This window comes from Cherax quadricarinatus, chromosome 85, assembly GCF_038502225.1.
Source record: "Cherax quadricarinatus isolate ZL_2023a chromosome 85, ASM3850222v1, whole genome shotgun sequence".
NCBI lineage: Eukaryota > Metazoa > Arthropoda > Malacostraca > Decapoda > Parastacidae > Cherax > Cherax quadricarinatus.
This window is the reverse complement of record NC_091376.1, coordinates 17,181,980-17,191,979: the sequence shown is the minus strand read 5'-3', so window position 1 is coordinate 17,191,979 and position 10,000 is coordinate 17,181,980. Positions and strand designations below refer to the sequence as shown.

The following is a 10,000-nucleotide window of genomic DNA, read 5'->3' as shown; positions in this document are numbered from 1 at the left end:
GTCATTCTTGGGGGAGGGGATGTTGATGGTGTAATCGGTAGTGTTCGATGGCTGGGGTGAGTTTTCTCTGTCGGGTACATAGAGTTCCTGCATGTCATATATGTGTCTCTTCTTTAATTTGTCTGACATTAATTGCAGTGATTCTCTATTGTATGTGCAGGTCTTCCGTCCTGATTCTGTCTCTAATTCTGGTGCCAGTGATAAAGCGGAGGGCTCTGTTCTGGCCTCTTTGGAGCTGTAGCATGTTGGTTTTGGTTGTTAGTGACATGGGTACGCAAGGGTTATTCTAGCAGAGGTCTGATCATCATCTTATACAGGTGTTTCTTACTGTGCGACGGGGCTGCATTGAATCGGAAAAGTTGGCCGAGGTGGGCTTTTGTTAGGTTCACTTTTTTGTTATGTTGGATGTGGAGTGGAGTAATCTGTCGATCTCATACCCTAAAAACGTGTTTGGATTTCTGATAGTGATTTCTTGTACCTCTGATGGAAATATCCCCTTTGTCTTCTATGGTTGATGCTAAGCAGCCGATGGTGCTGATAAGAACTTTATCTGGGTTGGTTGTGATTCTCCACTTTTTCTTCGACTTAGCTGTTCTCCTTAGTTCTTCATTCATTTTCCCTATTGCTCTCCTATGCTTGTTTGCTCCAGTGATGGGAGATGAAGAGACTACATGAATAACATCATTTGCAAACTGGATGAAGATGGTATTGTGTTCAGGTTGGGGGAGGTCGTTTACATATATATTGAAGAGCATAGGCTGAGGTAAGAGCTTCGTGGTACTCCAGCTGTCGGTGTGAAAGGTGTTGCTGCTGTACCATGGAAGGTGGGAATGATACTTCTACCTGTTAAGAAGTTGTAGCCTGAGAAAGGACCACTTGTGATCTGGGAGGTCTGCAAGTTTGAAAATGAGTCTGTCGTGCCACAGGCTGTCGAAAGCCTTGTGTACGCCCCTGGTTGCAATCAGGGCCAGGTTCCCTTGCTTTCCTCAGGCTGGCCACGGCATCGAAGATGATATTTATCGCATGTTGTGTGCTGCGGTCGGACCTGAAGCCGAACTGCTTTTCGGAGAATAGGTGGTTGAATTCCATGTAGTAGTTCAGCCTGCCTGAGATTATTTTATCGAAGACTTTGCCCGTGACTTCGAGTAAGATGGGCCTGTTGTTCTCTGGTTTTCGGTTGTCCTTGTTGAGTTTTGCGATGAAAATCATCCTCGCCATTTTAAATGCCACTGGGAAGTGTCCCGATGCCAAGACGGCATTGAAGACAGTCACCAGCGTCATCTTGCATTTATGGGAAAGGTACTTTATTTGTTTTGCTGTTATGCCTAATGGGCCAGGTGCTGTGTTTCTCATTCGGCTAATGACCTGGGACAGCTCCCTGAGTGTAATTGGTCTAGTTAGAGGGTGTTCGTTTTCGAGAGAAGATGTGTCAATTGATGGTATAGGGTGGAAGTCTTCCAGGCTTTCGTCCCGCCATTGGTTGACCCACTGGTAGTGGTTACTGTTAAATCTTCTGCTGTCGTTGTGTGAGAGAATGTTCTTCCATACTTCCCCCATTAACTTAGCTTGGTCTTGTGGGTCCTCAAGCAGAGTAGTCACTTCCTCGCCGTCTTCGACGGTGAAGGTGTGTGTAAGGTGTTGTGTGGGATTGTGTTTAGCCCCCAGAAGTCTACGGATCTTACTCCAGAATTGTTCTGGGTGACGCTTATACTGATTTGCTTGGCGCACCAGATATTTCCATAAATCTCTTTTGTGTTGGGTTATCAGGGTGATTAGATCTCTCCTCATTCTTCGTAGTTATTCCCGGGTGGGCTGCCCTGTGTGGAAGTGCCTACTACATTCATTTTGGTAGTTATTCATGCTGTCCTTAATTTCCCTAGTTGGTTTGTACTGTTGGTAGATCCTGGAAATTGTTAGTGTGCATGCTTTTGTAACCTCATTGATTCTGGCATGGAGGGAGTTAATTGTCCCATCTATTGCAGTGGACTGATGGTTTTCGAGTGAAATAGTTCGGTCATTATCTAGGAACGCCATGTAGATTTCAAAGCCTAATGATTTCAGGTTGGGTCTGGGGTGGGTGGGTGTCCAGAACGGTGTGGATTGGAGCGATGTCACCGCCTGGGGAGACTACAGGGGAATAGGTCACAGTCTCTGTTGGTAAGTACTATGTTGTGTGTTCCTGGGTGGTGGCCCACGAATGTCTTTAAGAATGGGCGTTGGAACGTTAAGTCTTTTGCCGCCATTATGTTGAAAATTCGTTTCCCCTTGTGGTCCCCTTGTGCACAGGCGGCACCACAGTTGAAGGAGTTGAAGAGAACGGCGTGGCGGGCGTTGAAGTCCCCTTCTAAGACAGTAGGAACATTTCTACTGAGTAGTCGGTGTAAGGGAACAGACTCGATGTATGGTTGTCTGAGAGAAACGTACATAAGAACATAAGAACATAAGAAAGGAGGAACACTGCAGGAGGTCTGTTGGCCCATACTAGGCAGGTCCTTTACAATTTATCCCACTAACAAAACATTTGCCCAACCCAATTTTCAATGCCACCCAAGAAATAAGCTCTGATGTGAAAGTCCCACTCAAATCCAACCCCTCCCACTCATGTACTTATCCAACCTAAATTTGAAACTACCCAAAGTCCCAGCCTCAATAACCCAACTAGGTAGACTGTTCCACTCATCTACTACCCTATTTCCAAACCAATACTTTCCTATGTCCTTTCTAAATCTAAACTTATCTAATTTAAATCCATTACTGCGGGTTCTCTCTTGGAGAGACATCCTCAAGACCTTATTAATATCCCCTTTATTGATACCTATCTTCCACTTATACACTTCGATCAGGTCTCCCTTCATTCTTCGCCTAACAAGTGAATGTAACTTAAGAGTCTTCAATCTTTCTTCATAAGGAAGATTTCTAATGCTATGTATTAATTTAGTCATCCTACGCTGAATGTTTTCTAACGAATTTATGTCCATTCTGTAATATGGAGACCAGAATTGAGCTGCATAATCTAGGTGAGGCCTTACTAATGATGTATAAAGCTGCAGTATGACCTCTGGACTTCTGTTGCTTACACTTCTTGATATAAATCGCAGTAATCTATTTGCCTTATTACGTACGCTTAGGCATTGCTGTCTTGAACATTTTGCCTACACAGTAAGCCTACTGTGTAGGCGAAACGTTTCGAAATAAAGATACCTAACTGTTGCAAATGTGTCTTACCTAACAACCTGTCGGTATTTTATACCATTTTAATGTTCAATCTGTCAGACACTGCAACACAAGGGTATCTTGGTACAGACCTACAATCAACTTCGACAACCTCTACTAGTGAGAACGGCTGGATTTGAGAGGGACCTGACCTCCCAACATCTGAGTTCTTACCTCTTCTAGTGACCTACGTCTCACCTCTTGGCGCTATATAAGGCTCCATCCTGTCACTTCATCTCCATATTGTTTCATTCTATGGAACAATGCTCTTCTCCAGACTGAGGGACTGACCACCTCAAAACTTTAAGGGTGATGGACTGATTACATCGTCTTCAAGTATCTTCTGCTTCTATCAACTTTTCTGTACTCGACTGAAGAAGCCTACTGTGTAGGCGAAACGTTTCGAAATAAAGATACCTAACTGTTGCATATGTGTCTTACCTAACATTGCTGTCTTGGTTTAAGGTTGCTGCTCACCATAACCCCCAAGTCCTTTTCGCAATCTGTATGGCTAAGTTCTACATCATTTAACTTATAAGTACTAGGGTTATGGGCACTCCCAAGCTTCAGAACCTTGCATTTATCTACATTGAACTGCATCTGCCACTTTTCTGACCAAGAATAGAGTTTGTTTAAATCCTCCTGAAGTTCCATAACATCTACGTTTGAATCAATTATCCTACCTATCTTTGTGTCATCGGCGAATTTGCTCATATCACTAGTAATTCCCTCATCAAGATCATTGATATATATTATAAACAACAACGGGCCCAAGACTGATCCCTGTGGAACGCCACTTGTTACAGATCCCCACTCGGATTTAACCCCATTTATGGACACTCTCTGCTTCCTGTCAGTGAGCCATGACTCGATCCACGAGAGCACTTTTCTCCCAATGCCATGAGCTGCCACTTTCTTTAACAGTCTATGGTGCAGAACTCTATCAAAAGCCTTACTAAAATCTAAGTAAATAATATCAAATTCTTTATCGTGGTCAACAGCCTCAAAAGCTTTACTGAAGAAAGTTAATAAATTAGTTAGACAAGACCGGCCTCTTGTGAATCCATGCTGAGTATCCTTAATCAAGCTATGCTTATCGAGATGACTTCTTATAATCTCAGCTATAATTGACTCTAGTAATTTGCCTACAATTGAGGTCAGGCTTATTGGGCGGTAATTTGACGGTAACGACTTGTCCCCTGTTTTAAAAATAGGAATTACATTAGCCATCTTCCACATATCAGACTCTACACCTGTTTGAAGAGATAAATTAAAAATATTAGTTAATGGTTCACAGAGTTCCATTTTGCATTCCTTAAGAACCCTTGAAAAAACCTCATCAGGACCCGGCGACTTATTTTGCTTCAGTCTGTCTATCTGCTTCACAACCATTTCACTAGTGACTGTGATGTTACATAATTTATCTTCTTCTAGCCCACTATAAAAATTAATTACTGGAATATTGTTAATGTCTTCCTGTGTAAAAACTGAGAGAAAATAATTATTAAAAATCGAGCACATTTCATTCTCTTTGTCAGTAAGGTGCCCATAGTTATTTTTAAGGGGACCTATCCTATCTCTAACTTTTGTTCTATAGACCTGGAAAAAACTTTTTGGGATAGTTTTAGAATCCCTAGCAACTTTAATTTCATAGTCCCTTTTAGCTTTTCTTATCCCCTTTTTAATGTCCCTCTTAAAGTCAATATACTGATTCATAAGTTGACCCTCACCTCTTTTGATACGCCTATAAATTCCTTTCTTATGCCCTAGTAGATATTTGAGCCTATTATTCATCCATTTTGGGTCATTTCTATTTGATCTAATTTCTTTATATGGGATAAACGTTCTTTGAGCAGCATTTTTTTTTTTTTTCGAAATCTCCAGCCTTTGAGGGAGAAGTCTTAGTGGATCGCAGTGAGGATGCTGCTTTGCCACCTACAACGCCCTCACCGGTACGCAAGTCGTCTACAAGCGATTCGGTACGGCACATCGGCATTCGGGTGTTCTGTATTTGGAATGGGAGAGCCGGCACTAAATTCCATCAGTCGCAGCTCCCCCGGGCTAACCTTGCTTGGGTCCATTCTGCGAGCCGACGGAGCGGCACCGCACGTCTGAAGTGTGACCGTCCCAACGCAAACCGTACGGCAATATCGTTGCTTCTCCAGCCGGGATGCTGCCTTAGAGGCTTTCAGGCAAAATCCCACGGACGTAGCCTTGCTCCACTGGCCGTTCGACCAAGAGCGAAACCATTGGTCCGGACCTGCCGTTCCTCTCGTACTGAGCGGGACTGCTGTCGCAACGACACACTTTTAACAGTAGGGTAAAACTAACCTGTCTCACGACGGTCTAATCCCAGCTCACGTTCCCTATTGGTGGGTGAACAATCCAACGCTTGGTGAATTCTGCTTCACAATGATAGGAAGAGCCGACATCGAAGGATCAAAAAGCGACGTCTCTATGAACGCTTGGCCGCCACAAGCCAGATATCCCTGTGTTAACTTTTCTGTCCCCACTACAAGTAGCCCGTATGATGTTGGCAGTTCTCTTGCTAAGATGATGTTCTCGTCGTCAGGTATATTGCGAAATTCATGCCCCTACTTCATAATGATGGCCACCCAACTGTAGGGTCCCTTGGATTTCTCGAGAGTTGTGTACCCAAGTAATTTTATATGTTGGTCTGGTCTGGCTGCTGTTTCATTTAGAAGGATAATGTCCGGATTGTGATTACAGAGTTCAGTTTCAAGAAAGAAGTGGTTGTTGAAGAAGTGATGGATGTTGATTAGCAGAATCGTGATCCCCGTTATTTTACGTGTTTAGAGGTGTTGTTGTGAACTGAGGATGGATGTCTGGTAGTGCAGTCGCTTGCGACTGTGTGCACTTTCTGCTGGACTTGTGGGAAGAAAGGGGGTTGTAGTCCTGGGTGGTTTTCTGGGAGGAGAATAGGACCTCTTCTATGCTTTTGGTAATGGTAACATCAGATGAAGAATCTGACTCGTCCCCTGACACCAGGGACTCGTCAGAATCTATGTTTCCTTGGTGTGTTGTGTCATCAGTCCCGTCGGCTGCGGAGATGGGGGATAGTAGTTCTTGTACATTGAAGGATATGTCTTATCTGGCTTATCTGCCCACTTCTTTGTTCTCTTCTGTCCATTATTGTCTAAAAAATGTTCATAGTTTAATGATTATCTTTTTAACCTTAATTTCTTTTGCTGAACTAAGGGCTCTCTTCGTATTTTCTATTTCCCATTTCCTCATCTAAATATGAATCAGGAAATCGTAATGACACGATTGCAGACAAACCATACCACGGGCGGGATTGAACTCGCGGTTAGAGAGTAATAAAACTAACGTGTCGGTCTGGAGTTTTACGACTCTCTAACCGCGAGTTCAAGCCCCTCCCGTGGTATTTTTTTTCTAGATATGAAGTTTTCCTCTGCCTCCATGTTCTTTCCAAGTACATATTCCATCATCTCATCCAGTGATTTTCCTCCAGCTCCCTTTCCTATTTCACTGCACTAAAAACTCCTTCATCCTTGCAAAGTTCCCATTCATTGTCTGGCCAATCTTCCCATTACGTTCAAATTCATAAAGTACAGTACTTTAAGTCTCGATGTTGAACATATTTGGAGTAAACAAAAGTTGTGCCTTACTGGCACAACTCCTCCTCCTCCTACTTTCTCTCTCTCTCTCTCTCTCTCTCTCTCTCTCTCTCTCTCTCTCTCTCTCTCTCTCTCTCTCTCTCTCTCTCTCTCTCTCTCTCTCTCTCTCTCTTTCTCTCTCGCTTGCTGTGTCCTTAACATGCTGACACAAAGTTATTCCTGACCACCTCCATGAGCTTAATCCTCTACTTTTCTGGTCCTCCATGTGGGTCCCGGTTCTCTCAGCCTATTTCTTTGTGGCTAAAATCACCAAAGTAACCTTGTCTTGGCCCTGTACACATGCCCTAGCTGATTCAGCTATCATGCCAATCAATCACTTTGTTGTTGACTTCGTATTCCTATTGTCTTCGATTGCTTGGTGATAGTCTGTATAAGACTGCGATAATTACTTTGCGTTCCCCAGTATTAACTAAGTCCACTTTGAAGATTTGCACCTTTTGTTTGTTCATCCCTCTCACCTCTTCAAAACTCCAATGATTTCTGATTGGGAGTGCCTTTCCTCCGCCTCTGTTTTTCCTCATCACTTGATATCTAGTTGGAAAAATGGAATTGGATATCTTGTCTGTCACCTTTGTCTGTTGTGATGGCTACAATGTCTGCAGTTATCTCAGCAATTCCTTCTTTGAGGTCGCCGCTCTTGTTAGATAACCCAACTGCGTTGGTGTGCCGCACTCTTAGCTTATAATTCCTTTCCATAAGTAGTTTTGCGTCACTTGTTGCTCACCCGACAGGAGTGTGGGAGGGAGAGCTGGGGTTGGTGTGTGCGTCACTACTGGGAGTGTTGCCAGGGGTAGGGTTGCAAGCACGAAAAGGGGAGGGAGTTGGGGGTGCTGTTAGTGAAGCTGAGGAAGTGGGAAATGGCCCATCTGGAAATAGAGTTGGGGCTGTGTCTGGAGGAGTGTCATGAGTTTGGGTGCTGGACCATCTTGGGCCTTTCTCTGCTGGTCTTCTCTGTGCTTCACGGGTTTCCACGTTCTATCCCAATCCAGATAGGCACGACATTATTACTGTATGATCTTCGTCCATGGTTGGGATATGGGACCAAAAGGTTAATTTGACCACGTGAATCTTGTCTTGGGTAAACCTTCCAATTATCTGAAAACTTTGCTACCTGCACAGTCTCTTCCTGTCCTCCAGTGCTCTAGCTGATGGATAAAATTTAACATTCGTCTTATCATCCACTTCCTTACCTGCTTCAGATTCATGAAGATCGTAGTTCATCACTGACGTCCTTCTCTCCTTCTAATCTCATTATCTTTCCCTCCAGATATTTTTGCTGTTATATACTATTTCCTTAGCAGTTTCTCTTATTACCTCACTCATCTCCCTTTCTTCAGGTAGCTTCTCCGCTAGTGATTTTAGATCTTTGTTCTCTCTGGGCCCCTCTTCTCCCGTCCCTATCTTCATTGTTACCGCCTCTGATATCTTCCCTCTCATTATTTCCTCAATGGTAACTTTTAGCACCTTCATTCCTTATTAACCTGTTCTGTTGCAACTTTCCCATGTTTCTTTCTGATGGATAGCCAACTGCCCTTCAAGTTGCTTCCTCAGTGTTTCTCCCACTTTGGTCTCCCTAGTTGTTTTCACTTTCTCTTCCAGCTTTAGGGACCTTTCCTCTGCAATTTTAGTCCTATTTGCCTGTTTGGTTGTCGCATTCTGGTAAAGTTTCCCTTAACAGAGAACTGAGCCTTCCCTCAAACTCTTCCCTTAGATTCTTTTGGCCGTGTGTGCATTTTCTCTCACCCATATGTTGTAGCAACCGTGAGTGTGTAAGTTAGTCTGTGCGAGAGTGCAAATCCCTGTATGCGTGTGTGTGTGTGTGTGTGTGTGTGTGTGTGTGTTTGAACTCATCTATTTGTGGTTGCAGGGATCAAGACACAGCTCCTGGTCCCGCCTCTTTGCTCGTCACAACTAGGTCCACTCTCTCTCTCCTTGCTCCAAAAGGCATATCGTTCCTATTCGTAGGACTATGTATGGATTCTGCCTCCACTACTTCACTCTCCAGATTGTTCCACTTTCTGACAACTCTAAGGCTGAAGTAATACTTCCTAATATCTCTTCGACTCATCTGAGTTTTCAACTTCCAGTTGTGCCCTTCTGCTCCTGTAACCAATCTCTGAAACTTTCTGGCACTGTCCACCTTTTAAATTCCTCTCAGGACTTTAAGACGTTCATAGCATGACCCTCTATCTCTCCTGTCATCTAGTGGCATCAGGTAGACTTCCCTTACCCTTTCCTCGTAGCCCCCTTAGCTCCGGGACTAGTCTTGTTGCAAACTTTAGCACTTTCTTTAATTTCTTGATGTGTTTGACCAGGTTTGGGTTCCAAATTGGCAGGGCCGGGATTAAAGCATGATCTTCAGGGGCTGCAGCCCAGGAGCCTCCGCCAACTAGAGATCATCCAGAGATTAAGTGAGAAGTGTTCACAGTTACGGCTGTAAGCTTATAATTATAGTGTTATTACATCACGTGTATGATGAACTGTTGAGGGATGTGATTATTTTTTTCTTTTGAATATATTACTGAGGGCCCCTCACAGTACCTGTTGCCCAGTGACCTACAAAATCTTAATCTGGTCCTGAATATTGGTGCTGCATACTCCAATATGGGCCTGACATAGACAATGTTGTGTCGTGAATGACTCATTGCCTAGATGCCGAAAGTTATTCTTAGGTTTGCCAGGACTAAAATGTTGCATCAGTTCTTGGGTTAAGTGAGGTTTCCAGCCTTTGACCCTCGTGCTCGCGCGCGCGCGTGTGTGTGTATGTGTGGTCACCAATTCTTAAATTGTTGAATGGAGTTTTCCTCCACCAGTTCTTCCTGACCATCGTGACCTGACGTCTCTGTGACCCATCAGTGTCGTTAACCTCAAACTGTGCCCAAATTTTTCCATAGCCTTCCTCTCGAACAGTATATCCCAATCCACTCTCAAGTCCTTTGATTTCCGTTCACATTAATTAATGGAGTTAAGGAGCAGGATGGTGAGGATGGTCGACACTATGATACTTTTCCAGAGAGTCATGCCAGCTTTTATAGCTACAATATTCCTCAAAGAGAAATTTGATCAAGGAAAAATAATGTCTCGTTGGTTAAACCAGAAGCATTTACAGGAGAGTCAAAAGTGACAAA

At 43.7% G+C, this 10,000-nt stretch overlaps 1 protein-coding gene across 1 annotated transcript in view; it reads left to right on the top strand.

The window, feature by feature from the left end:
• LOC128703098 (glycoprotein-N-acetylgalactosamine 3-beta-galactosyltransferase 1-like) overlaps positions 1 to 10,000 on the top strand; it is a 536,922-nt gene that overhangs the window by 334,136 nt on the left and 192,786 nt on the right. The window lies entirely within an intron of this gene.